The sequence below is a fragment of the Protopterus annectens genome, chromosome 16.part0 (genome assembly GCF_019279795.1).
Source record: "Protopterus annectens isolate FY-2018-M chromosome 16.part0, PAN1.0, whole genome shotgun sequence".
Classification (NCBI taxonomy): domain Eukaryota; kingdom Metazoa; phylum Chordata; order Ceratodontiformes; family Protopteridae; genus Protopterus; species Protopterus annectens.
Window position 1 is genome coordinate 781,313,354 of NC_056750.1, and position 27,278 is coordinate 781,340,631.

At 44.7% G+C, this 27,278-nt stretch overlaps 1 protein-coding gene across 1 annotated transcript in view; it reads right to left on the bottom strand.

Annotated features, from left to right (window-relative positions):
• EDF1 (endothelial differentiation related factor 1) overlaps positions 1 to 27,278 on the bottom strand; it is a 763,231-nt gene that overhangs the window by 18,685 nt on the left and 717,268 nt on the right. The gene's annotated exons all lie outside the window — the stretch shown is intronic.

A 27,278-nucleotide genomic window follows, 5' to 3' on the forward strand; every position in this document is an offset into this window, starting at 1 on the left:
AGGATATGTCCACCCCTTAGCAGGCCAATTTCTACTAAACTTCGGTGGCTGCACATGCAAAAATCTTTAACAGTTTGCATAGACTTAGCTTTGTCTTCCATTTTCTTTAAAACTGCTTCCACAGGCGATCCAAACAACACATCAGACTGTAAAGGAGCATCCAAAAACCTTGTCTTAACATGCTCAGCTAAATTCTGATCCTTCAACCAGGCATGCCTGCGAAGAACAGAACTAGTAGCAGCCACCCTCGAGGAGGCCTGTACAGCATCAAAACCACATTGCAAAGAATGCTTACCCACTTGTTCAGACACATGAACCAAATCCAGCAACTCTTTACACTCAATACCTTCCGCCAAAGCATCCACCGTAGATTTTAATTGTGAAAGGAGATAATTCTGATATTTTAGCATGTGAAACTGACAATTCAACGCTCTCATGGCTAGAGTGGAAGAAGTATACACTTTCTTTCCCCACCTATCCAAAGCCCTTGCCTCTTTATCAGTGGGAACAGGATTTTTAACCACAGAGGCCTTAACACCTTTAGGCCCTTGAGAAATAGTTTCTGGGTCGCCCTTGGACTCAAACAAATACTTATGAGCTTGGGCACCCTATAATACCTATCAGGCTTAACAGGAGCAGGAGGCAAGAGTCAGGGTTCAGTGAAGCCTCTGCAAAACATCTTCCACCACATTCAACACAGGAGGAATAGCTAAGGGCCTATGCTGGGGTAAAAACAAGAATTCCCTAAGCCTTTTCCTGGAATCAGAGTAATCCTGGCCTTCCCATTTAAAGTGCTCCCTCATGGAATGCAGAGTCTCTGAAAATGAGAAATCCTCAGGAGGAGAAGCTGTAGGAGTGGAATCATCCACATCAGAATCAGAATAAGTAGGATACTCCTGCAAGTCTTCTGCAGAAGACTCTGAAGCCTCTGAACACTGTTCAAAACTATCAAACTCGGTTCCACCCTAGGCCTCTTATCAGGCGGGGCATAGAACCTCTAATCATAGTAATCAAATCTTCTGCCATTTTAAGCATATGTTTCTTAGGTACAGAACCCGAAATGCTAGGAGAAGCCCCCACTGAAGCTGAACTAGGCCTACCTCTCAAAGAAGTTTTGGCAACAGAAGGAGAGGCTCTAACTACCTTGGGAAGAGAGGGAAGAACAGTTACCTGAGAAGCCCCTCAGCCTGGCCTACCTCCTGAGAAGGCACATCCTGTAACAGTAAAGTTTCTGCCTGAGACTCCATGGAAACTCCTGGCAAAACCTCTGGCTCCACTGAGCCTTCTAAAGAACCGCCGTCCGGGACTGCGGTTCATCAACCCTAGGCTTCGCTGTTTTGTCCTTGCGCTTCTTGGGCCGAAGCGGGCGTCGGAGCATCCGGCGGCATTTTATAATTGCAACGCTTCCCAAACACTAACCTGGCACAGTCTAACCTCCTCTTAATAGTGCGTTTGTTAAACCTAGCACAAGAGCGGCAACCAACAACGTCGTGCTCAGGCCCTAAACAAGGTATACACAAGGTATGGTAATCCCTATGAGGTATCTGTTTCCCACAAGAAATACAGTTATTCACTTTTTCTGACATCCGGTTAAATACTGAGGCAAGAAAAAACAAAATGTTCCCCAACGGGGTACTTAGCCAACTCTGTTTAGGTCTGAAACTCCGGTTTCGGAAATATTTCAGAACGCCAACCTGCACTCGCAAAACTGCTTCTGCATCGGACCATGCGGCAAAAAAGACTGAGGATATGACGTCGGTCATGCGCATTACTACCCTGACGTACTGACGTCAGTCTAATGCGCCCTGACCGACGTCAGCCTTATACTCTGGTATTCGGGCCGACTGGACGCGGACTATACCCAATAGTAAGGACTGCAGCAATGGGGAACGAAGAACATCTAGCACAGAATTCCTGTAGGTGGACAGCACCCAAACAATAAATGCAGCTGGTGTGCCCATCCGTTAAAGACATTTGTTGCGTACATCGGTCATACTTCTTGAAGCCAGAAGGCTTCGGTTCTTTACCATCCTTAGACATGACTGTCAATTTTTTAAACTACAAAAAAAAAATTCCACTAACTGTTTTAACTGTAACAAGATCAAATACACTAAAGCACAAACCAAGCCTTTTCTTTTCTTTTAAATAACACGCAACCAAAGGGAAAACATACCACAACAGTAGAAAGGGGAACCAGAGAAGTAGTCTCTGACTTAAATGATAATCTCCTCTGGTAAGAGACGAAGTCTCGAACTGAAACGACAACTCCCAACAAGCAGAATAGACGAGAAAGGTGAGGGGAAAGCCCTCTAACTGAAACGGGCTGATTCAAGGAGTCCTCTAACTTAAACAAACTCCTTATCAAAATCAGAGGAAGAAATTACAACAATAAAATCTACACAAACCCTGTGATAGAAAGGGAGTTTGGACACGAGATAGGGTAGGAGAACGGCCTAATGAAAGGCGACGGGCCAGCAACACACAAAGCACAGCAAAAACAAGCAAATTTGACAACTACAAGTAAAAGTAACACTAAATATTCTCAACAGCAGAAAAAAGGAACAAGAATTACTGGTCAAAACAAAAACTTTTCTACTTAGCCTGAAGCCCAGTACGAAGCAACCCGATCTAGTTTAGTGGCAATTGAGATCTGGGTATTCTTCCCTAAGCATTATGGGATAGGATATAGCCTCGAGCCAGTGGAAACTCTCTAGCTTTAGTAAAGGCAGAGGGGGAAATGAGCAAACCCAGCCAGCAAAGAATGAAGGTGAGATAGGACAACATAACACCTCTGGTTTTTCAGGCCACCTCTAATGGAAGATGCCATCCATGCAGTAAAGTTCCCCCTCTGCCCCTGGGGGTACTTACCTTCTTTGTGTGCCCTGAAAAGACCCTTGAGACTTTTTGAACCACATTTTTCCACTGCCTTTTTGATTCCTGGAAAAGGACTGCGGGGGGGGGGGGGGTGTATGCCCACAGCCAAAAGGGTCTTTCCATCCTTCTCACACCTCGATAAAGTTTCTCCAACTTTTGGGCCAAAATGGCAATGCCTGAACTCGCGGCCCTGGTGGTCCCATCAGCACATGAGCAGTGAGCCTCAGATGAATTAGACAGGCTCCAGGGGAGACAACTGGGAAGCAACCTTTTGTTGGACCGCTTTAGAAATGGTTCCTGCCAGGGTGTCCGATAACTCCTTGACCAGATCCCTCTGAAGTCTGGCAGAATGTGCCAAGAAATTCAAAGATCTTAAAGCAAAGGTTGATTATGCATAGACCTCCTTCCCAAATCTATCCATCACCCAAGACTCTGTTGGGTGAATGGACAGAGGAACTCTCCTCGGCCAGTTCCTTCTTTCTGGCTGCCACCATGGCATTAACAGCTTAACCCTTTGGCCAGATCTGGGTCTTCAGGGGTGGGGTGGACAGAATTTTGTCATGTCTCCTGGGGATAGGTTCAATAGTATCAGGGGCCTTTCACACCCACTAAGAGATCAAATGAATGAGCTTGTCAGCAGGTGGAGTCTTCCAAGAGGTAGAGGAGTAGGATGCCAAAGGCCTGCAGGTACACCGACTCCTTGGAAAAAGGATTTTGGGACTTCCAGTCATCCCCCTGTTTTAATATTTACAGGACATCTCCAAACAAGACATCAAGGGGTGACCTTGGGGATCCCCCTCCATCAAAATTGGTGTCTTCGGTGATGGATTCCTCTGGGAAATCCAAGTGCTTCCTCTTGCACTTTCTCTTCTTCGGGAACTCCTCAGTGGTGTGATCTGAGGAGGTATCAGAAGAGGAGAGAATTATCTGGGACTCCTGTGGTCTTGGCACCCACTGACCCAGTGGGAGTGCAGGCTGAATATCTAGGTATGAGGAATGGGACACTTGCTCTGAAGTGGAAGGGGCCAACTGTCTGACTGCAGTCAGTCAGGGCTCTCTCCAATGCCTCAAAAGCTGGCCCCCCACAGGAGGGAAGTGAGCCCAGAACCGAGAGACCGTCTCAGAACCATGGTAACTCCCCACTCCAAAGTGACCGCTCCTAAAACCAAAGCTAGAGCCGAGGTGATCTGTGCCGAAGCTCCAAGGTACAGAGAAGGCTCTGAAAAAAATAGTAGACTCTCACCCCCCCCCCCCCCAAAAGCTAACAGGACAGACTCGGCCCTGAGAGGTCTCCAAATCAGATTGAAACAAACTGGTTCTGAAGACAGGGATATCACCAAACAGATGCAGTCAGCGCCGCGCAGCTTGGAGCAGAGAAAGTACAGTTGTGTACACTTACCATAAATGTAGATGTTAGAGTGTATTCACTGTTGCAGTCATCACACTTGGGTTATCCTGCCAGGGGTAGCCCTCAGTCAGCCCGAATACCAGAGGCTTAGTATTTCTGCGTCAGTTGCTGTTACTCCAAGACTGACGTCATGTCATCAGTGGTATAAAATCAGGTTATGGTAATAGTGAGAAAGAGGGAAAGAAGGGGGATGGAGGGTAGGAAACCAGGATTGCAACAGTGAACATACTCTAACATCTACATTTATGGTGTACACAACTGTACTATGTTCTTCGTGTTTCACTGCTGTAGTCATCATACTTGGGTTGATTCCCAAAACTGAAGAAAAGGGTGGAGGCAGTCAAGAAGACTGGGGGCTGGCTAGGATGCCCTGCAGACTGCGGTTGCAAAGCCTACCCTGGATTTGGGGAAGATAGGTGGTAATGCTTGGTGAAGGTATGAAGAGAAGTCCATGTTGCAGCCTCCAGATTGTCCCTGTTAGGGACCCTCTGAGAAAAGCTGCAGAGGTGGAGGTTGCCCTGGTGGAATGCATTCGGACCCCCTCAGGGGTCGATCGCCCATGGTGTTTGTAGCAGAAATGGATGCAGTGTGCTATCCATTTGGAGACCGTTTGGATATGGCCTTGCCCTCTGCCCCTGCTGCAAAGCTGACTAGCAATTGGTCAGTTTTCCTAAAAGATTTAGTCCTATCCAGGTAGGATCTGAGCTGTTTGTGCACATCTAGAGAATGCAGAATCCTTTCCCCCTTGTTTTGTGGGTTAGGAAAAAAGAAGACAAATGAACTGATTGGTTGAAAGCCACACTGGGCACCACTTTAGGCATGAAAGTTGGGTTAGTGCTGAGGGAGACCCTATCAGCATGGAAAATGATGAAGGGCTCTACAGCCATGAGAGCTTGCTACTCAAACTCTACTAGATGAAGTGATGGCCAGAAGCAAGGTTGTTTTCCAAGAGAGGAATTTTAACTCTGCTGAAGCTGCAGGCTCAAAGGGGGGCAGTGTGAACTTTTCCAACACAAATTTAAGGTCCCAAGCTGGGATAGGAGCTCTTCTGGGTGGCCTTAAAAATTTTAGCCCCTCTTAGGAACTATTTAATGAGAGGGTGAGAGAAGAGAGGTGGCTCTGTGCTGTAATGAGCAGAGATGGCAGAGGCATGAATTTTAATAGAAGAGAAGGAAAGCCCTCTGTGTAGTAGCTCTATTAGGTAATCCAGGATGAGTGGTAGGGAGGGCTGTGCTGTTTCAGCTCCTTTAGCCTGGATCTAGGTGCACTATCTTTTCCAGTTGTCAGCATAAGATTTCCTAGTACTGGGTCATCTGGCCTCACGTATAACATCCAGGACTGGTTTGCTTAGGCTGGCAGCTGGCGGACAGGTCATGGAATAAGCCAGGCTGCCAGGTTCAGGGTCTGCAATTGTGGACACATGAATTCTCCATTCTTCTGGGTCACGAGTGTTGGTATCTGAGGTATGTGCCATGGTGGCAGGGGTGACAGGCTGTGCAGCAGTGGGTACCAGTGCTGGTGTGACCAGTCTTGGGCAATAAAGATTGCCCTTGGTTTTCCTCCCTTATTTTGAGCAGTACCCTTGAAATTAGAGGTAGAGGGGGAAATGCATAGATCAAGAGGTTTACCCATTGGAAGGATAGAGCATCCACTTTCCAGGCCTTGCTGTGAGGTTCCCTGGTGCAGAATTTGCTGAACTGGCAATTGTTGTGGGAGGCAAAGAGGTCCACCTTCGGGGTGCGCAATTTCTGGGTTACAAGGCTGAAAGTTCTGTGGTCTAGCTGCTACTCGTGTGGGTTTAGCAGGTTTCTGCTTAAATTGTCTGCCAGTGAGTTTTGGGAGCCTGGCAGGAATTGTGCTAGCAGGTAAATTTGCATGGCTGAAGCCATAAACCAAAGGGTCTTGGCAAGCCTGCAGCGAGGATAAGAGTGAGCTCCTCCCTGCTTGTTGATATACCACATCACTGTGGTGTTGTCTGTTTTGATCACTAGAGGCCCCGGGGGAGTGTAGGGGGTCTGAAAGCTGTCAGTGTGTGCTGGACAGCTAGCAACTCTTTTTGGTTGATGTGCAGATTTATTTGATTTGAGCTCCAATGGCCCTGAATGCACCTGCCATCCAGGTATACACCCCAGGCATAACCTGACGTGTGTGTGGTTAGGGTCTGGGCGGCGGGGGGTTGTGAGAAGGGAAGACCCTTGTTGTGGTTGCATGCTGCTGCCCACCAAAGAAAATGTTTCCTTAGGACCTGGAAACTATCATACCTATAATACCCTGTCAGAGTGTTGACATCAAAGGCTTTTTAGGTACAATTATAGTTTCCTCATATGCAATCTGGCATATAAAATGCATAGAATGCAGGATGCCATGAACCCTAGAGCTTGCAGGATTTTCCTTGCAGATAACTGGGTTCTGGTGGCTAGTTGAGAGAAGTAGCCTGTCAGGTAGGCTTGTTTTTCTGGAGTAAGGAATGCCATCTGGGAGTCTAAGCAATGGCTGCAGCCAGGCATTCTGTGAAAAATTTGGCTGCAGTGGATAAGCCGAAGGGAAGTGCACAGAAAGTACAGTGGTGTACACTTACCATAAATGTATGTTTGAGTGTATTAATTGTTGCAGTCATCACATTTGGGTTATCTGCTTGCAGTAGCCCTCAGTCGGCCTGATTAACAAAGTCTTGGGTCCTGCGTCAGTTGCTGTCCCTTCTTCTGTGATGTCAGGGGTATAAAACATGCAGCAGACGCCATTACATCAGTTTTTTCTTACCCCAGATGTCAGGTGCCCCCCCCCCAATGAGGAGCAATTAAATCTATAAATATACAAGGATATACCTCCAACAAAAAAAGCAAATACACCAAAAAACTTTTGAGCACAGTAAAGGAGCGTAGAGGTATAGCTCAAAAGTAGTAAGGGGCTGGAGGGAGGGTAACCAGGACTGCAACAGTGAATACACTCGAACATCTACATTTATGGTAAGTGTACACAACTGTACTATGTTCTTCATGTTTCACTGTTGCAGTCATCACATTTGGGTAGATTTCCAAAGCTAAGGTTAGGAGGAGGAATTTAGATAGCATTAGGACCAGCTATAAGGCCCTACAAGACTGCAGTGGCAAAGCCAGCTCTGGATTTAGAGAAAATTGGCAGATGGTAATGCTTGGTAAAAGTATGCACAGAACTCCAGGTAGCAGCTTCTAGGATGTCCCTGGTAGGGACACCTCTGAGAAAGGCTGTAGAGGTAGATGCAGCCCTGGTTGAGTAGGGGTCTGATCCCCTGTGGGATAGAGGTTTTCCATGGTGCTTGTAGCAGAAATGAATGCAATGGCCTATCCATTTGGAAATGGTTTGCTTTGAAATAGTTCTCCCCTCTGACCCTGCAGCAAATGCCACCAGCAGTTCAGATTTCTTTTGAGGTTTAGTCCTGTCCAAGTAGAATCTAAACGAAAACAGTCCTTGAACCAAATAAGGAATCAGATGCAAAAAACAGAGAATACAAGAAAAAGAAAAATAATCTGGTTCCACATAGCAGTGAAGATCAATATGTCCTTTACTGTAGTAGGTAAGCACTTTCTCGGAATAACATCCGCTTCATCAGACCAACAAAGATAGAATAGCAGTTACATTTTTAAACACAAACATCCAATCAAAAATCAGATAAAATATGCATCATAGCTAAAAGCCATGTGATAAAATACATCTGTAGAACAGAGCGTCAAAAAATTGAATAAAACAGACTAAATGAACAATATGTACTTAAAACTGATAAATACAATAGTAAAAAATAATAAAAGATGGACTATTGAAATATACATGATAAAATATTAAAAGAAAGATCAATGCTTTAATGGCCGTGCTTTAAGGAAGGGTTTCAGGGAAACTCTGTTGTTTAAACCAGGAGGTTAATCAGCTTGAAAGCGCAAAATCCATTTCTGTTCACTAGATTCTGTTCTATTATTTATGTCTCCTCCTCTCTTGGTACTATGCAGAATCTCTAGTACCATAAAGCTAAATTTATGTTCTTTACCCTCTTTAGCTACATGAAGTGATAGTGCGTTGGTTTCTTTAACATTCCTGATATCCCTAAGGTGTTCAAGTATTCTATCCTTAAACACCCTGTTCGTTTTCCCTATGTAAAATGAGAAGCAGGTAGTACAATAGCAAAAATAGACATTTTTTGTTAGACAATCTGCATAAAAAGCAGTATCTATCTTAAAACCCAAAGTGGGATGTGTGAAATGATTACCAATATGTATATGTGTACAGGCCATACAATTCCTACACATATATGTACCAAGTCTATCAGATATTATAGTTGATTTAGTATTAAAGGATCGATAACAGAGCTGACTCAAGTGATCTATTATTTCTAAAAGCAAAATCTGGCTGTGTGCCAATGACCCCATTCAACTCATGCACAGTAGACAGAATATCCCAGCTCTTTTTAACAATATCACATGCTACATGCACATTACTGGCAAAGGTCAATGGCATCCTTAGTTTATTCCTAGAGGTATCAGTGGAAGCATCACTTGAGAAAATATTATCAATATTATCCCTGTTGTTAATACTAGTGGGGAGGGGGGAAAAGTATGGCTGGCACTTACCTGATTTATGCCGCCATCCTTCTGCTATTTGAGAATCAATACGTTTAACTACTATAGCTTCTTTCTAAAAATTCTTGTTTAAGTGTTTGTAATGCAACAATGAGACTATCATCATTAAAAAGTCTCATAGTTCGAAATATCTGTCCTTTCAACACACTGAATTTCGTATTATTCGGATGCATACTGACAGTGTAGAACATTATTCTTTCCAACAGTTTTTTATACAAAGTAGTAGACACAGTGGATAAATTATTTTTAGTACCTTTAACATCCAAAAACTCTACTTCTTTATCAGAATATTCATAGGTTTGTTTGTGTCTTTCGGCTTTTCCCAGTTAGGGGTCGCCACAGCGGAACTCTGGTCCGCTAATGATTGGCAGTTGATATTTACATATCGGCTTGCTAGCCCTGATGCACAACCTTCAACGAAGGTACGCCCATTCACGCATGTCTCCACGCAGAAGACACTCTAGCTGAGAATCAAACCGGACAGCTTCTTACTGTGAGGCGACAATGCCACTGCAGCACCACCACCGCTGGTCATCAGAATATTCATAGGTAAATCTCAAAAAAGTATTCAACTGATTTAATCTTCATAGGCAAATCTCAAAAAAGTATTCAACTGATTTAAGTATAAAAGAAACTCTTGTAGCCGCTGCTCTGAGCCATTCCACAACAAAAAAATATCATCCACAAAACGTTTATATCATTTGATATTAACCTGGAATTCATTATTCGAAAGTACATGTTTAGCTTCCCAATTAGCTAGGGATAGGTTGGCGTAGCTATTAGCACAAGCTGTGCCCGTAGCTACGCCAACTTTTTGTGCATAATAAACGTCATTAAAAATAAACACACTGTTTTCTAGGATGATTTTCAAAAGTGTGCAAGTAAGTGTCAGGGGTGTTTCTCTCGCACAGTAATTCTCTGACATTTTCAATTCCCCATTCATTGGGTATAACAGTGAACAATGATTCAATATCCAGAGTTACAAATAAACACTGTCCTAAGACAATTTCATTTTGTTTAGATAGCTCATTTAAAAAACTGTTGGTATCCTTTAAAACAGTGCTGCGATTAGCCAAGGCAGCATGCAAAGTCTTTTCTATGAAAATAGAAAGTGGCTCAGTTACCCAACCTCGGCCTGAAACTATAGGGCACATAGGTGGAGTTAAGGGATTCTTATGTATTTTGAGTAGACCATATATTCAAAGGGACTGTTGGATGTTCTACCTTGAAATACTCAGTTGCTCAGATATCATGCCTGTTATTAATAAACCAAAGATCAAAAACTGTACTTTTTCTATGACACTACTGAGTATATGCATAGGTAAAATGGCATACGTATCAACGTCACTGAGATGACTTAACAGATTCTATATATTTGTCCTTGTCTATAACAATACCACCTCCTTTATCAGCTGGACGTATTTCTATACTATTTAGTTCTTTCAATTCAACTAGAGCTTGTAACTCTGCAGCTGATAAATTACTAAAATTATTAGTTTGCTTATCTAGAGACTTCTCTTAGTTGTTTTTCACAAAGGTCAATGAACAGATCTACAGTAGAATTACTAGGTGGTAAGTAAGTGCTGGGCTTTCTAAATGTACAATCAGCATTATTAGAATTACCAAACATAGCTTTAAGTGTAAGTTCTGCCAAAAAGGTGTAGGTCTTTAATTACCTCTGTTATATCCCATTCTTTGAGCCGGAACAAAAGTTAACCCTCTGTTTAACACAGATAATTGTGAGTCAGCTAAATTTAAAGTAGAGATATTGTGAACTAAGCTTGTTTACATCTCTTTCCTGAACTTATTTCGTCCTGGCTGTGTAGTTGTCGTGTACGTTGATTTTGCAGGCGATTCCTCGATCTGCCTCTTATAGGCAGAAGTTCTTTCAATAAAAAATGTCCACGGGTGGAGCCTGATAGTACAGAGGCCTGCTCTGTGGAATTCAGACTCACACTGTTCACAAAAAATTGGGCACTGCTGTGCTCATCTCTTGAGACTGGTTCCAGGCACAGAATCTTTTCCATTTTTCAGCATAAGATTTGCTAGTACTAGGCCTCCTTGCCTCTAAAATGATACGCATTACTGGTTTACTGAGGGATAGTAATGGAGAGATTAGGTAATTAGCCGAGCTGCTAAGTTGACAGTTTGAAGCTGAGGGTGCAGAATCTGGTTCTCCTGATGAGACAATAGGGTAGAAGTCTAAGGCAGGTGCCATGGGCCAACAGTGCCACACTGCGCAAGAGGGGGTACCAGTGTTGGTGTGGCCAGTCAGGTGCAATCAAAATCGTCCTTGGTTTGTCTTGTTTGATCTTTAGTAGCACTTTGGAGAGCAGAGGCAGAGGAGGAAAGGCATAAGCATCCACTTTCCAAGCTTGTTTGTGGGGAGTCCTTGTGCAACATCTGTCCAATTGATAGTTCTGGGGTGAGGCAAACAGGTCTATATCTGACCTCCCCCATTTGCTTGTCACATGTTGAAAATCCTTCGTTCCAGTTTCCATTCGTGTGGGTCCATGAGATTTCTACTTAGCTAGTCTGCCAGTGTACTTAGACTTCCTGGCCGGAATTGCGCTTGTAGATGCACTTTGCAGACTAGCCATGGCATTGTGGAACACAGCCCTGAGCTACAGAGGGGGTAAGAATGTGTACCCCCCTGCTTGTTTATGTACCACATAACAGTGGTGTTGTCCATTTTTACCATTAATTGTCCTGGAAGAATGTGGTCATTGAAGGCTGTCAGAGCATTATGTACAGCTAACATTTCTTTTTGATTGATATGCAGGTGCATTTGACTTTGGTTCCATTTGCACTGAATGCACTTCCCTGCCAGGTGTGCCCCCCATGCATAGTCTGATGCATCTGTTGTTACGGTTAGGGCAGCAGGGGGTAGTGTGAATGGTAGCCCTTTGTTTTGGTGGTAGGCCTCTGCCCACCAAAAGAACTTTAGGCGTAGACAAGGTATGATAGGAATCATTGCTTCTTGATCCTGAGACTGTTGACACCATAGGCTTTTTTAGATACCATTGTAGTTTCCTCATATCATTGCTGGAGCCTTCCTGTGTGCTTCCAGAGTGCTCTTCAAACTATCTGGAGATATTTTTCTGGCACTTCAGAGTTGTGTACTGTTAACTGTTGCTTTTGACTAATTTTATATCATTGCTGGCTGACTTCAGAGTTGTGCACTGTTATTTCTGCTTCACTGTATAGTTTTTCAGACCTCTGCTGAAGGTGTTTTTTTCCCCTACCCACCTTCCCTATTCATGTCTTGTCATTTAAATTTGAAGGCTTTTGCTGTTGCCTGCCCCCCACTGTAGATTTGATCTGGGACACTCCCCTCAGTCCCATCTCTTTACCTCATTCTACCTAATATACTTCTTCTGTACTTGTTTTTAGTCATTTTTAATTTAATTGCATTTTTTTAAACATTGCTACATATTCAGGTGTGCTAGCTTGCACTGCATCTGAATTGTTTTTACTGCTGTTTTAGCTACTTTTCTGTATAAAAAACAAGAAAAAAAATCTAAGCCAGTTTCCTACCTTTTCTGTAACTAGTGTAATCCAGATTTGGATTTGCTGTATCCAGGACTGTATGTAAGCTTCTAAGCCCCCCAAGCTTTCTATGTTGGAGGGAAGCCTTCTAGCTTATCAGTGGGAGTGGTAAGCACTAGGTAACCTATCTACCACATAAGGAGTGGTTCTGGCCCAGAAATTTAGTTAGTGTTCATTTGGGCAGTTTTTCCATCTCTCTCAACTTTGATTTAAAAGCCCGCATTTGCACTTGTTCCCCCCCCCCCCCTTTCCTGTAACTAGTTTAGTCCAGATACAGATTCTTAGTTTTAGCACTTGAATTTGCTTATTCGTGATCAGCACTTGTTCACAACTTCTTGTAAGCACTAAATAACCTAATTACTACAGCACTCAACCTTCCTCATTACCTAGAGGAAAACCGTTTTGGTACTTACTTTCCTCACTTGTTTACAGAAAAACAGCTCTTGTACTCACTTTCCTCACTTACCTAGAGGAAAATAGTTTTTTATTCAGGCATGTCCAAGGGTCAGCTCCCAGTGTTCTTTGCTGTCTATCTGATGAATCTGGGCATCTTGGGGCAATGTAGAAATTGCCTCATGTACAAAGACAACCCTCTCCTCCTACCACCTAACACTACAACCTGTGAGAGATCCACTTATCTAGCCAAACTGGAGGTAAAGCTCTCTCCAACCAAGACTGAACTTGACAGTCAAGAGGAGAAGGTAAACACTTGCACCACACCCCACTCATCACATAATCTCACTAAATCTACAGCACCACACCCCACTCATCACATAATCTCACTAAATCTACACCACCAACATCCACACATAGAAACACAAAAACATTCGCGAAAGCTCTCAATAATCTGCTCAAGCAACAGAGACCTCCAAAGCAGAAATGCAAGCAACCTCCACCCCCCCTAACACAACCCAAATGACACACAGCCCACAGATTCAGTGTGCCACTCAAACCACAGCCAATAAGGCAAAACAACGTACCCAACACACTAGTCATAGGCGACTCTAGTCAGGCACACTGATGTCCCACTCACCAGGCTAAACAAGTAGAAGGTTACAGTCAGCTGCCTGTCTGGTGCCAGGATCCGCCACACAGCCCACACACTCAGGTCACTCCACAATAAGTACAAATATGACTCTGTCATTGTCCATGTTGGTGTGAATGACCTGAGACTTACCTCCCTGGACTACAAGAAAAGTGACATGGAAGAGTTCTCCGATCTTGACCCTAGCCCTGATTAACATTCTGCCAACACCCAGAATGATACCGCAGGACAAAATTATTGACTTCAACAATTGGCTAAGCTTCTGGTGTCATTCTACAGGGATCCAGTATCTGTCTGCCTGGGATGACATGGTCGACAGACCACGATGCTTTGCCAGAGATGGTCTGCACCTGTCACCCCTGGGATTCCAGATACTGGCGCCCCAGGATTCCCACTCCTCTTTTCTTGATGTACTGGAAAATATTAGAGTTCAACCAAACTCCCTAATAATGGGCGATTTCAACTACCCCACCATTAACTGGGAAAACTACTCATGTACCAACTCCTTCGTTCAACACTTTCTGGAATTTATAAACTCCAATGCACTGGATCAACTTATCCACACCCCCACCAGGGGCAACAACATCCTACATCTAGTCATTACCAACATGAATGAAGTCAACGCCTCATTGGTCTGATCCGACCATAAGCTAATTACCCTAGATTTCCACATCCTGCCCCACCCCCATTAAGGAAACGACGGTAAAAAATTTCTCCAAAGCCAACTTCATGCTTCTTAAGACAGAAGTGGTGAACTTCATGACACCCATGCAGATGGACAATACAGTTACGACTACAGAATCCTACACAATTGCACTTTATAAGCACTTGCATGACTGCATGGATCGTGCTATCCCAAACAGAACCAAGACGCTATCCTCCAAAAAAAGGAAGCCAATCTGGTGGTCCTCTGCCATAAACAAACTGTACAACAGAAGGAAGAAACTGTTGCAAATGAGAGTAAAATCCCATGAATGGAGGAGCTCCCTGGTCAGCCTCAGTAAGAAGCTGCGATCCCTGATAAAATCCTCCAAAGCTAGTTACAAAAAGAAAATTGCCACTGATTCTTAAGACCACCACAGAGCATTCTATAGCTATGTCAAGAACCTCAATGGCAACACTCAGATATGCTCTGAATTACAGCAGAATGGCACTAAATATACAGACCCAACTGATATTGCCAACATCCTGGCAGATAGGTTCAGTGCTAACGCTACCCCCTCTCACCCCCTAAAGAGTCCATCTCTATACCGGAAGAATGCAAAGTTCCTGTAATCACGGCTGCACAGGTAAAAACCACACTCTCCAAAGCCAAGAACACAGCATCCATGGGACAAGACAACACCCCAGGCTGCATTCTACACGAACTACAGAATGAACTGGCACCCCACCCAAGTACCATGTTCAATCATAGCCTCACCTCAGGTTCTGTGCCCGCTGTATGGCGCACAGCGACGGTTATCCCACTCCAAAAGGGGGGAAGTCACCACGGACCCCGGGAACTACCGCCCCATTAGCCCGAACAGCCTGGTTTGCAAGGCCATGGAACGTATCATCATGGAACTTATAAACAAAGACATTGGTAATCTCCAAACTCTGGACCCCACCCAGTTCAGGTTTGTAAAAGGCAGATTATGTCTCCTAAACCTGATAGACTTCTTTGAAGCAGTCACCAAAGCCGTGGACGAAGGTAAGGTGGTTCACACAGCCTATCTAGATCTTGCCAAGGCTTTCGACACCATTCCCCACTCTGGAATTATAGACAAACTCACTAAACTAGGTATAAATCCCTATGTCACTGACAGAACCCACACTGTGAAAGCAGCAGACTCCAAATCCGACTTCAGACCAGTGACAAGTGGAGTGGCACAGGGTTCAGTCCTGGGTCCTCTCCTGTTTGGCATCTAATTCTCTGAAGTACAGGCTAACACAAAAGGTCTTTGTCTAACAAAGTTCGCAAATGGCTGCAAACTAGGAGCCATAATCGAAACTCCTAACAATGTGGACATCCTACAAAAGGGCCTCACAGACAGATGCCTGGTGTCAAAAGCCGTGGCCTCAAGCTCAATGCCTAAAAGTGCACTGTCATCCCCTTTGGTAAAAACTCTGTACCCATGAATTGCAACTAGGCGGTAGTATACTTAACACCGAAAGTGTGATGAGACCTTGGGACACAGGTGGACAGTAGTCTCTCCTTTGATAATCACATCGCCACAGTAGTCAGGAAATCTTTCTACGTGGCACACCTCATCACAAAAGGTTTCTCATCCAGAAAAAAACAGGTTATTGTTCCCCTCTACTCATCACTCATTAGACCCATTATAGAGTACAACGCCCCTTTTGGTATGTACCTCACAAGACAACTACAACTTGGAAGGTTGCAGAAATACCTCACAAAGAGGATTACTGGCCTCAAACAGATGCCCTAAGCAGACAGTCTCAAAAACTCCAGCTTTACTCCGTCGCATATCGCCTACTCAGAGGTGATCTCTGCCTAACATACAAAGCTATATCAAACCCAGAGCTGCTGGACATGCTCCACTTAAAGAAATCCCAATCCCTCCGAGCTACACACTCTAGGGACCTAAACCTTGTCACCACAATAAACAGAACATGCCAGAGGGATAGATTCCTGCCCCAGAGACTTCCCATACTCTGGAATAAACTACCTATCTATATCAAACAAAGCTCCTCATTAGCACTCTTCAAGAAAAATCTTTATGATTGGATGGGAAATAGGAAATTCAGCCCGGGGATCACTTCTGTGGCTCTGCTCGACAGTGGCACAGGAAAATAATTTTCTTGGGTGGCAAAAGCCCGAGTACCTTTTTGGCTGGGTTTGTATAGGCCCTAGGGCCGATAGCCAAGTACCTACCTATGAATCGATATGCAGTCTTGCATATGGAATTAGAAGAATGCAGGAGGCCATGAATCCCAAGGCTTGTAGTATTTGCCTTGCAGATAGATAGCAGGATTTTTGTGGCCACTTGCTTGAAGTAGGTTGTCAAATTAATTTGTTTCTCTGGCGCAAAGAAAACCATCTGGGAAGTTGCATTCAAGCTTGCTCCCAGGAATATAATTTGTTGACAGGGTACCAGGTGTGATTTATTTTCGTTTATGGTGTACCCCAGACAAGTTAACACTCTTTGTACAAAGGCCCGATGATTCAAATGTATGTCCTGGCTTTCTGCCTGAATTAGACAATCGTCCAGGTATGGGTATATTTGAATATTTCTTTGCCTGCAAAATGCAATGACTGGAGCTAGGTACTTTGTGAATACCCTGGGCGCAGTAGATAAGCCAATATTCCCTGACTGGGATGTGCAGGTATGCTTCCTTTAAGTCTAGCGTTGCCAACCAGGCATCTTTGCCCAGCATAGGGAGCAAATGAAGGGTCAGCATCTTGAATTCTGGAATCACCAAAAAGGTGTTTAGAGTAGACAGGTCCAGGACAGGACGCCATGAATGGTCTTTTCTGGGTACCAGGAAAAGTTTCTAGTAGAAACGTTGCTCCTTTTCCTCTTCTGGCACCAATTGGATAGCCTCCATGCTTAACAGAAAGAGTACTTGTTTTTGGGCCTCTGCCCAATGATTTGGGGATAGATCTGGCCAACCGCTTGGCATTGGTAACGAGTGGAAGTGAAATATGTATCCCTGGGACACATTACTTAAAACCCATTTGTCCTGGGTAATGAGTTTCCAGTTCTTTGCATGAAGAGCAATCTTTCCCCCAAAGGGGCAGTTAGTTGAGAAGTGCTTGGCAGTTTTAAAAAGAAGTCACTGAGACAGTTTACCATAGGGGGAGTTTTATTACTCCCAGATTTGAAACTGGAGGCCCCCCCACTGCTTAGTCCTGTGCATACCCTGGGACTGAAGCCTGGGAGCTCTGCTGGATCTGGGTTTGGAATGAGAAGGTCTGGAAGAGGCAGGAAAGGACCAATTCTTGGAAGGCCAATGCCTACTAAAAACCTTGGAGGTTGTACCTGTAAAAAATCTTTTAACAGTTTGCATAGAGTTAGCTTTTTCCTCCTCCTTTTTAAGAACTTTTTCTGCCTTACTGCCAAACAGGCGGTCCTGGTTGGTCCTGGTTTAAGGGAACATACAGTAATTTCGCTTTAACATGATCTGGCAAGGATTGCTCCTTAAGCCAAGCATGCCTTCTAAGTACAGACCCAGTTACAACAACCCTGCAAGAAGCCTCTAGTGAATTAAAACCACATTGCAAAGTATGTTTTCCAACTTGTTCAGCTGAACGCAGTAAATCATGTAAATCCTTATTTTCAGCACAATCAGGAATCAACATCATTTTCTGTTTAAACAATCCAATAATATGCTGCTGATACTTTAACATATGAAACTGGCAGTTTAAGGCCCTAATGGCCAAAGTTGCAGAAGTGTATACCTTCTTACCCAATCTATCCAGTGTCCTGGAGTCTCTATCAGAGGGGGTAGGATTTTTGGCAATAGTAGCTTTAATGCCCTGAAACGTAGATATTTCCTGCAAGAATCCCTGCTTGGGATGTGTAGGTAGGCCTCTTTTAGGTCTAGGGTGGCTAACCAATCATCCTTGGAAAGCATAGGAAGAAGATGCTGGAGGGTGAGCATTTTGAATTTTGGTGTCACCAGGAAGGTGTTTACAAGTGATAGATTGAGGATTGGGCGCCAGGTGCCCTCCTTTCTGGGTACCAGGAAAAGTCTGGAATAGAAACCTTGGCCTATCTGATCTGCAGGAACAGGCTGCTTTGACCTCATGGAGAGCAGGGAATTTACCTGTTTTTTGGCCTCTGTCCACTGGTTTGGAGGAAGATCTGGGAACCCTTTTGGGGTTGGCATAGTGTGGAAAGAAAATTTGTATCATTAGGATACTATGTTGAGAACCCATCTGACGTTGGTAATAGAGGCCCAGTTTTTTGCTCGGGAGGAGCGTTTTCCTCCTAGGGGCACAAGCAGGTGGCAGAGGTAAGGGGTGGAGGTGTAAAGTCATTATGAGCTCTTTCCATAAGGGGGTGGCTTAGCACTCCCTGTTTAAGTGGAGGAACTCCAATGCTTAGATCTATGCATTCCCTGGGACTGCTGTCTGGGGGGGGTGGGGGGGGGGTCTGCTTTCCCTAGGTCTTGTCTGAGCTGGCCTGGAGGGAGCTGGAAAGGACCAGTGTTTGGAGGGGCAATGCCTACGGAACCTCGGAGGCAGGACCTATAAGAAGTCTTTAACTGTCTGCATAGATTTAGCTTTTTCTTCTTTTTTTCTTTCTTCTTTTTCTTCCATCTTTAAGACCTCATCTCCCTTGGTGCCAAACAAATTGTCTTTGTCCAATGGCGCATCCAATAGTTTAGATTTGACATGGTCTGGCAAGGTCTGTTCCTTAAGCCAAGCATGCCTTCTAAGTAGAGAACCTGTGACTGCTGCCCTGCAAGATGCTTCTAGGCCATCAAAGCCACAGTGCAAAGTGTGTTTAGTAACTTGGCTTGCAGAATGAACAAGCATCTGTATTTCTTTACTTTCTGCACAAGCAGGAAAGGTAGATATTTTTTGCTTGAGGAATTACATTGTATGTTGCTGGTATTTCAGCATGTAGAAAGTACAGTTGTGTACACTTACCATAAATGTAGATGTTCAAGTGTATTCACAGTTGCAGTCATCACATTTGGGTTATCTGCTTGCAGTAGCCCTCAGTCGGCCTGATTATCAAAGTCTTGGGTCCTGTGTGTTGCTGATTCATCTTCCGTGACGTCAGGTAGTCGGGGATATAAAGCATGCAGCCAACGCCATTACATCAGTTTTTCTTGCCCCAAATGTCAGGTGCCCCCCCAATATATATATATATATATATATATATATATATATATATTACACATACATACACACACAAGGTTATACCTACAACAAGAAAGCAAATACACCAAAAAGCTTTTAAGCATAGTAAAGGAGCATAGAGGTACAGCCAAAAGAAGTCAGGGGGCTGGAGGGAGGGTAACCAAGACTGAAACAGTGAATACACTCTAACACCTACATTTATGTAAGTGTACACAGCTGTACTATATTCTTCGTGCTTCACTGTTGCAGTCATCACATTTGGGTAGATTCCCAAAGATAAGGATGGGAGGAGGAATTTAGATAGTACTAGGACCAGCTATAAGGTCCTACAAGACTGCAGTGGCAAAGCCAGCTCTGGATTTAGAGAAAATTGGCAAATGGTAATGCTTGGTGAAGGTATGTACAGAACTCCAGGTAGCAACTTCTAGGATGTCTCTGGGTAGGGACACCTCTGAGAAAGGCAGTAGAGGTAGATGCAGCCCTGGTGGAATGGGGTCTAATCCCCTGTGGGATAGGTTTTCCATGGTGCTTATAGCAGAAATTAATGCAATGGCCTATCCATTTAGAAATGTTTTGCTTTGAAATAGCCTTCCCCTTTGCCTCTGCAGCAAATGCCACCAGCAGTTAAGATTTCCTTTGAGGTTTAGTCCTGTCCAAGTAAAATCTAAGTTGTCTGTGCACATCTAAGGAGTGCAGTATCAGTTCCCCTTTGTTCTGTGAATTAGAAAAGAAGGTCGGCAAATGAATGGATTGATTAAGAGCCACACTGGATACCACCTTAAGCATGAAGAAGGGATTGGTCCTGAGGGACACCCTGACCGCATGAAAGATGATGAAATGCTCCACTGCCATAATGGCCTGTAATTCAGATACCCTTCTTGCTGAAGTGATTGCTAAAAGGAAAGCTGTTTTCCAAGAAAGGAATTTTAACTCCGCACTTGCAGCTGGCTCAAAAGGAGGCAGGGTGAGTTTTTCCAATACAAAGTTAAGGTCCCAGGCTGGAGTTGGGGCTCTTCTTGGTGGTCTTAAGTTTTTGGTCCCTCTGAGAAACTGCTTGAGCAGTGGGTGAGAAAAGGGGGGTGGTTCTGTGTTGTAATGAGCTAAAATGGCAGAGGTGTGAATTTTGATGGAGGAAAAGGGAAGGTCCTTGTGAAGCATCTCAGTTAAGTATTGAAGAATCTGAGGTAAACTGGGTGCTGCTGTGGCCATCCCTTGAGTTTGGTTCCAGGCACACAATCTTTTCAATTTTTCAGCATAGGATTTTCTAGTACTAGGCCTCCTTGCCTCCAAAATGACATCCAACACATGTTTACTGAGGGATGGTAACGGAAACATTAGGTAATTAGCCAGGCTGCCAGGTTCAGGGTTTGAAACTGGGGGTGCAAAATCTGGCTCCCCTGCTATGACAGCAGGGTAGGGGGGTTTGAGGCAGGTGCCAAGGGGCTAGCTGTGACACACTGCACAACAGGGGGTACCAGTGTTGGCGTGGCCAGTCTGGTGCAATCAGTATCATCCTTGGGTTTGTCCTGTTTGATCTTTAGTAGTACTTTAGAGAGGAGGAAAGGCATAAACAGAGATTTTTCCAGCTGAAGGACACAGCATCCAAGCTAGTTTGTGGGGAGTCCTTGTGTAGAATTTGTCCAACTGGGTTCCCCCATTTGCTTATCAACATGTTTAAAGTCTCTGGTTCCAGTTTCCACTCATGTGGGTCCATGAGATTTCTGCTTAGTTCATCTGCCAGTGTATTTAGTTTTCCTGGCAGGAACTGAGCCTGCAGATGCACTTGGTAGCTCAAGGCTGTGTTCCACAGAGCCATGGCTAGTCTGCAGAAGGGGGTAGGAATGGGTACCCCCCTGCTTATTTATGTACCACATAACAGTGGTGTTGCCTGTCTTTACCATTAATTGTCCTGGAAGAATGTGGTCCCTGAAGGCTGTCCGAGCATTCTGTACAGCTAACATTTCTTTTGAATTGATATGCAGGTGCATTTGACTTGGGCTCCATTTGCCCTGAATGCACTTCCTGCCAGGTGAGCCCCCCATGCATAGTCTGATGAGTCTGTTAGGGTTTGGGCGGCAGGGGGTGGAGTGAATGGTAGTCCCTTGTTTTGGTGGCAGGCCTCTGCCCACCAAAGGAATTCTAACCGTAGGCAAGGTATAATAGGAATCATTGCTTCTAGATCCTGAGAATGTTGACACCATAGGCTTTTTAGATACCATTGTAGTTTCCTCATATGCAGTCTTGCATATGGGATTAGTAGAATGCACGAGGCCATGAACCCAAAGGCTTGCAGTATTTGCCTTGCAGATAGCAGGGTTTTTCTGGCCACTAGTTTTGAAGTGCATTGTCAAAAGAATTTGTTTCTCTGGCGTGAGGAAAGTCATCTGGGAAGTTGTGCTCAAGCTTGCTCCCAGGAATATAATTTGCTGACAGGGTACCAGCTGCGATTTCTTTTCGTTTATGGTGTACTCCAGACAAGTTAGCACCTTTTATACAAATGCCAGATGATTCAAAATTATGTCCTGGCTTTCTGCCTGAATTAGACAATCATCCAGGTATGGGTATATTTGAATATTTCTTTGCCTGCAAAATGCAATGACTGGAGCTAGGCACTTTGTGAATACCCTGGGCGCAGCAGATAAGCAAAAGGGCAGTGCAGAGAACTGATAGTGCATGCAACCTGCTTTGAAGCGTAAGTATCTTCTGCAAAATTCCCTGATTAGGATGTGAAGGTAGGCTTCCTTTAAATCCAGTGTTGCCAACCAGGCATCTTTGCCTATCATGGGAAGCTACTGGTGAAGAGTTAGCATCTTAAATTTTGGAATTACCAAAAAAGGATAGAAAGGTCCAGGATAGGACGCCATGAGTTGTCTTTTCTGGGTACCAGGAAAAGTCTTGAATAGAAACCTTGTCCCTTTTCCTCATCTGGTAGTCTGAATAACCTTTAATCTTGAGAGAGAGGACTTGCTTTTGAACCTCTTCCCACTGATTTGGGGGAAGATCTGGCCAACCGTTTGGGGTTGGTAACGTGTGGAAGCGAAATCTGTATCCTTGGGAAACTATGTTTAAAACCCATTTGTCCTGGGTAATGAGTTCCCAGTCTTTTGCTTGCAGAGCAATCTTTCCCCCTAAAGGAGCAGTCAGTTGAGAAGTGCTTGGAAGTTTTAAAGTTAAGTCATTGAGACAGCTTACCATGGGAGGGGGGGGGGTCTTCTGGAAGTGGGAGCCCCCCCACTGCTTAGTCCTGATCGTACCCTGGGACTGAAGCCTGGTTGTTCTGCTGGTTATGGGCTTGAACTGAGAAGGTCTGGAAGAGGCAGGAAAGGACCAATTTTTTGAGGGCCAATGCCTACTAAATCTTGGAGGCTGCACTTGTAAGAAATCTAACAGTTTTCATAGATTTAGCTTTCCCCCCCATCTTTTTAAGAACTTCTGCTTTGTTGCCAAACAGGCGGTCCTGATTTAAGGGAGCATCCAGCAATTTAGTTTTAACATGATCTGGCAAAGATTGCCTCCTTAAGCCAAGCATGCCTCCTAAGTACAGAACTGGTGACAGCAGCCCTGCAAGAGGCCTCTAGTGAATCAAAACCACATTGCAAAGTATGTTTTCCAACCTGTTCAGCAGAATGCATTAAATCCTGTAAATCCTTATTTTCAGCACAATCAGGAATCAACATCATTTTCTGTTTAAGCAATCCAATAATATACTGCTGATAATTTAACATATGAAACTGGCAATTTAAGGCCCTGATGGCCAAGGTTGCAGAAGTGTATACCTTCTTACCTCATCTATCCAGGGCTCTGGAATCTCTATCGGGGGGGGGGGGGGGTAGGATTTTTGGCAGTAGTAGCCTTAATGCCCTTGGGTCCCTGTGAAATGGTCTCCGGATCTGCAGTAGGATTTTTAAAAAGGAACTTGTGAAAATCAGGAACCCTGTAATATCTATCAGGTTTTCTGGGAGCAGGAGGTAAAGAGTCAGGGGCCAAGCTAGATTCCGAAAAGGCATCGTCAACAATGTCCAGCATAGGAGGGATAGCTAAAGGCCTGTGTTTGGGCAGGATTAAGAAATCTCTAAGCCTCTTTTTAGAATCAGAGTAATCCTGGCTTTCCCAGTGAAAATGCTCCCTAAGAGTATGCAAGGTTTCACCAAAAGAAAACTCCTCTGGGGGAGAAGCAGAGGGAACAGAGTTCTCTGCATCAGAATCCTCATAGGTGGAGAAGGGTAAATCCTGGTCAAAGGAGACAGAAATTTCAGAATCCTGGTCAGAAGTATCATAAGGAAATTCAGTCCTACATCTCTAAGAGGGGGAAGGGTGGCTTCCCCGGACTAAAGTAATAAGGTCTTCAGCCATTCTTATTTGTTTTTTAGGCACAGAGGCCTGACGATGCGGTCTGGGCATCTGTTTCCTAGGCATGGTTCGAGTTTTAGGCCTTAAGACGGCGCCGGTTTAATATGCAAGTCAGTAGACCTGAATACACCCTCAGAAGGGCTCCGGACCCATCCAAGGTAGAGACATCCGCAGGTTCCACAGTCTCAGTAGAGGCCTGCAAATCTGAAATGGAGGGTATCAGGGGCTGCGAAAGCGCCTCCCTGAGTACTGGCGAACTGGCAATTGGCTTAGGAGAAGCGTCGTCGGCAGCTTTGAACCTAGGCGGCCTCTGTCTTAATCTTTACGTTTTTTCGGAATGTCGGTAGTCGGGTGGCTTACCGAAGATATAGCTGGATAACTGAACAGAGTACCAAAATATTTAGAAGCGACAATATACAGACAATGAATAGTTCATGGTTTAAATAAGGCACAAAACTGACAGCGAAGTACATCATGGTCAGGGCCTAGGCAAGGAATACAGTACGATTGAAAATCTTTGAGGTATTTGCTTTCCACAAGAAATACAATCATTGACTTTTATGGACATTGGTTTAGAGCAAGAAAAATTTTCCCCAACGGGGTACATGGCTTTAGTTGAAGACTTTGGTTCTGAAACTTGAAAACAAAAATTTCAGGAGTGGGCCAACCGGCACTTTCGAACTGCTTCTGCTTCGGGCACCGCACGGCAAGAAAGACTGAAGTAATGGCGTCGACTGCTTGCTTTATATCCCTGACTACCGGAAGTCACAGAAGATGAGACAGCAACTGATGTAGGACCCAAGACTGAGGGCTACTGCAAGCAGATAACCCAATTGTGATGACTGCAACAGTGAAACACGAAGAACATCTTTAATTGTAGCAGCAGCTGATCCCTGATGGAAAAGTTTGGTTAGGAATTCTAACACCAAGGGGATGGAAACAGTGTAAGGATCTACATTTTTCTCTTTTGCCCAGATAAAAAGATCTTCTCCTTTTGCTAGAGTATAACTTCCTTGTAGAAGGTTTGTGGGAAGACGTAAGGATATGGGTCACTGCAGGAGAAAAATCATGAAGCCTGACTAGGGATGGAAGTGGAGCAGCCACGCTGTCAAGTTGAGTGTAGGGAGGCAGGGGTGAAGGGAGCCTGACATGTATCAAGAGGTCGCCTGATGTGTGTCAAGAGGTCTGGAACTGGGTCCAGAATCCATGGATCGTCTAAGGGATGAGGCCCGAGAAAGGGGAACCAAATCTGACGAGGCCAGTAAGGAGAGATCAGAATCATTTTGCTTCCTAAGGACTTTGCTTTCTGGATCACTTTCGGTATGAGTGGAAATGGGGGAAAAGCATAAAGAAGTCCCGGAGGCCAACTGTGAAGAAGTGCGTCTCTCGGTGCCTTCCCCGAAGGGGGAATAAGGGAGAAGTAGCTGCTGCATTTGGTACTGATTAGACTGGCAAAAAGATCGCAGCAAGGCTGTCCTCATTTGTGGAAAATCTGTTCTGCTACTTTCTGATTCAGAGACCACTCGTGCGGCATCAGAGATTGCCTTGCTGAGCTTGTCGGCTTTCACATTGGTTGTCCCCAGGATATGCATTGCTACTAGAAAGCGCTGGGAAGATATCACCCACTGCGCTGGGAAGATATCACCCACTGCCAAACACGAAGAGCCTCTCGACAAAGGGGGCAAGATCTGGTTCCTCCACGCTTGTTTAGATACCGTACCACTGACATATTGTCAGATTGGATTACTATCGTTCCTACAGGAAGAAAGCAGTGATGTGCTTGCAACGCTAGAAGCACTGCTCTCATCTCTAGGACATTCATATGCAAGTGAGCCTCGTGATCTTGCCATGTGCCTTGGACAGTCCTGTCTCAATAATGCCCCCCCCCCCCCCAACTGGGAGGCATCCGTGGTCACAGTAGCAACGGGTTGGGCAAGGAAGGGAGTTCCTGTCGTTAGTTGACCAGACTGAATCTACCAACGAAGGTGCTTTTTGCAAGATTCCATTATGAGAATATGATGAGAGAGAGGCAGTTGAAGAAACCATTGGAAAAAAATTAGCTATTGAAGAATTCGCATGTACAATCTGTCTAGCGGAACTAGATTTATCGTAGAAGCCATGGTCCCTAAAAGTTTTAGCACTGTTTTGGCCTTAACTTTTTGTTGAAGTAAGCTGTATATCTGTTGTCTGATATCTTGAATCCTGTCCGCAGGAAGACGAGCGATCATGGCGACAGTGTCTATTTCTATGCCTATAAAAGTCACAAATTGAGAGGGTGACAAGACAGACTTTTCTTAATTTATCGCAATTCCAAGCTGGGTGCAGAGTTGGATGGTTGAATCCCTGGCTTGTAGGAGTAGGTGCCTGGTGGTGGCGGTCAGGAGCCAGACGTCCAGGTATGGAAATGCTTGGAATCCACGATGTCTCAAGTGAGCTGTCACTACCACCATGCATTTGGTGAACACCCTGGGGGCTGTGGTGAGACCAAAGGGCAGAGCACGAAATTGGTAATGAATGGCTCCCAGCCAGAAGTGTAGATGACTCCTCGATGCTCTGTTCATTTTAATGTGGTAGTATGCATCTTGGAGGTCTATGGAGCACATCCAACTGTCTTTCCCTAATAGGAGTATAGACTGCAGGGTTACCATTCAGAACTTGGACTTTACTGATTTTAGTTTGCAGAGTTCCTAAATGGGCCTCCAGTCCCCTATTTGTTTTGGCACTAAAAAGGATCTGGAATAAGAACCGAATCCTATATGGTCTCCGGGGATGGTTTGGATGACTCTCTGAAAGCAACTTTTGAACTTCTATGGTTTCTTGATCCCTGTTGATTGGGTGGAACATCTGGAATCTTCCTGAGGGTGTGGGGTGGAAGAAAGAAGGGTATGGAGTATCCTCTGGTGATTATTCTGGATACAAAGATAAGCGACCTCAGACTGGCTCCAGAGAAGTGCAGCCGGGCCCCACATCAGGAGCGCTGATAGGGACGGCCACGAAAGGAATCGCAGCCACCCTGGTTTTGAGGACCCCCCCCCCGTCTCTAGGGCGATGTCTACCATTAGCTCCTCCTCCCCTGCCTCTGAAGGAGGAATCACCCTGTACGTCCGGGAAAAATCTCTGGGATTTCTTGAACCACATTTCTTCATCATTCTGACCCTTGGGGTATGTTCTAGAAGGGACGGTAAAACATACTCCTACGGCAGAGAGGGTTTTCCCTTCCTGTACACACCTCGTGACTGTATCTTTTACCTTTGGTCCGAACAAAGAGGAACCGTCGAAGGCAAAGGTAGATTTGAAGGGCTCCGCAAAATTACATAATCGCATCCAGGAGTGTCTCCTAAGGTAAACCCATGAACCTGCTGCCCTGCTCACTCCATCTGCTGCATAGGAGATCAGCCTCATGGAGGAGTTAACAATGGAGTTTAAAGGTGGACAACTGAGCAGTAACTTTCTCGGGGACTCCTTCAGCTGATGTACCTTGGACAGTATCGCCTAGCTCCTTTAGGAGATCTCTTTGAAGCCTAGTAAAATGTGTGAGGTAATTCAGCGATCTGAGAGTAAAAGCCGCTGAAGAGAAGATACGCTTCCCATATCTATCCGTTTGAAACTCCTTGTTCGGTGGATGGACAG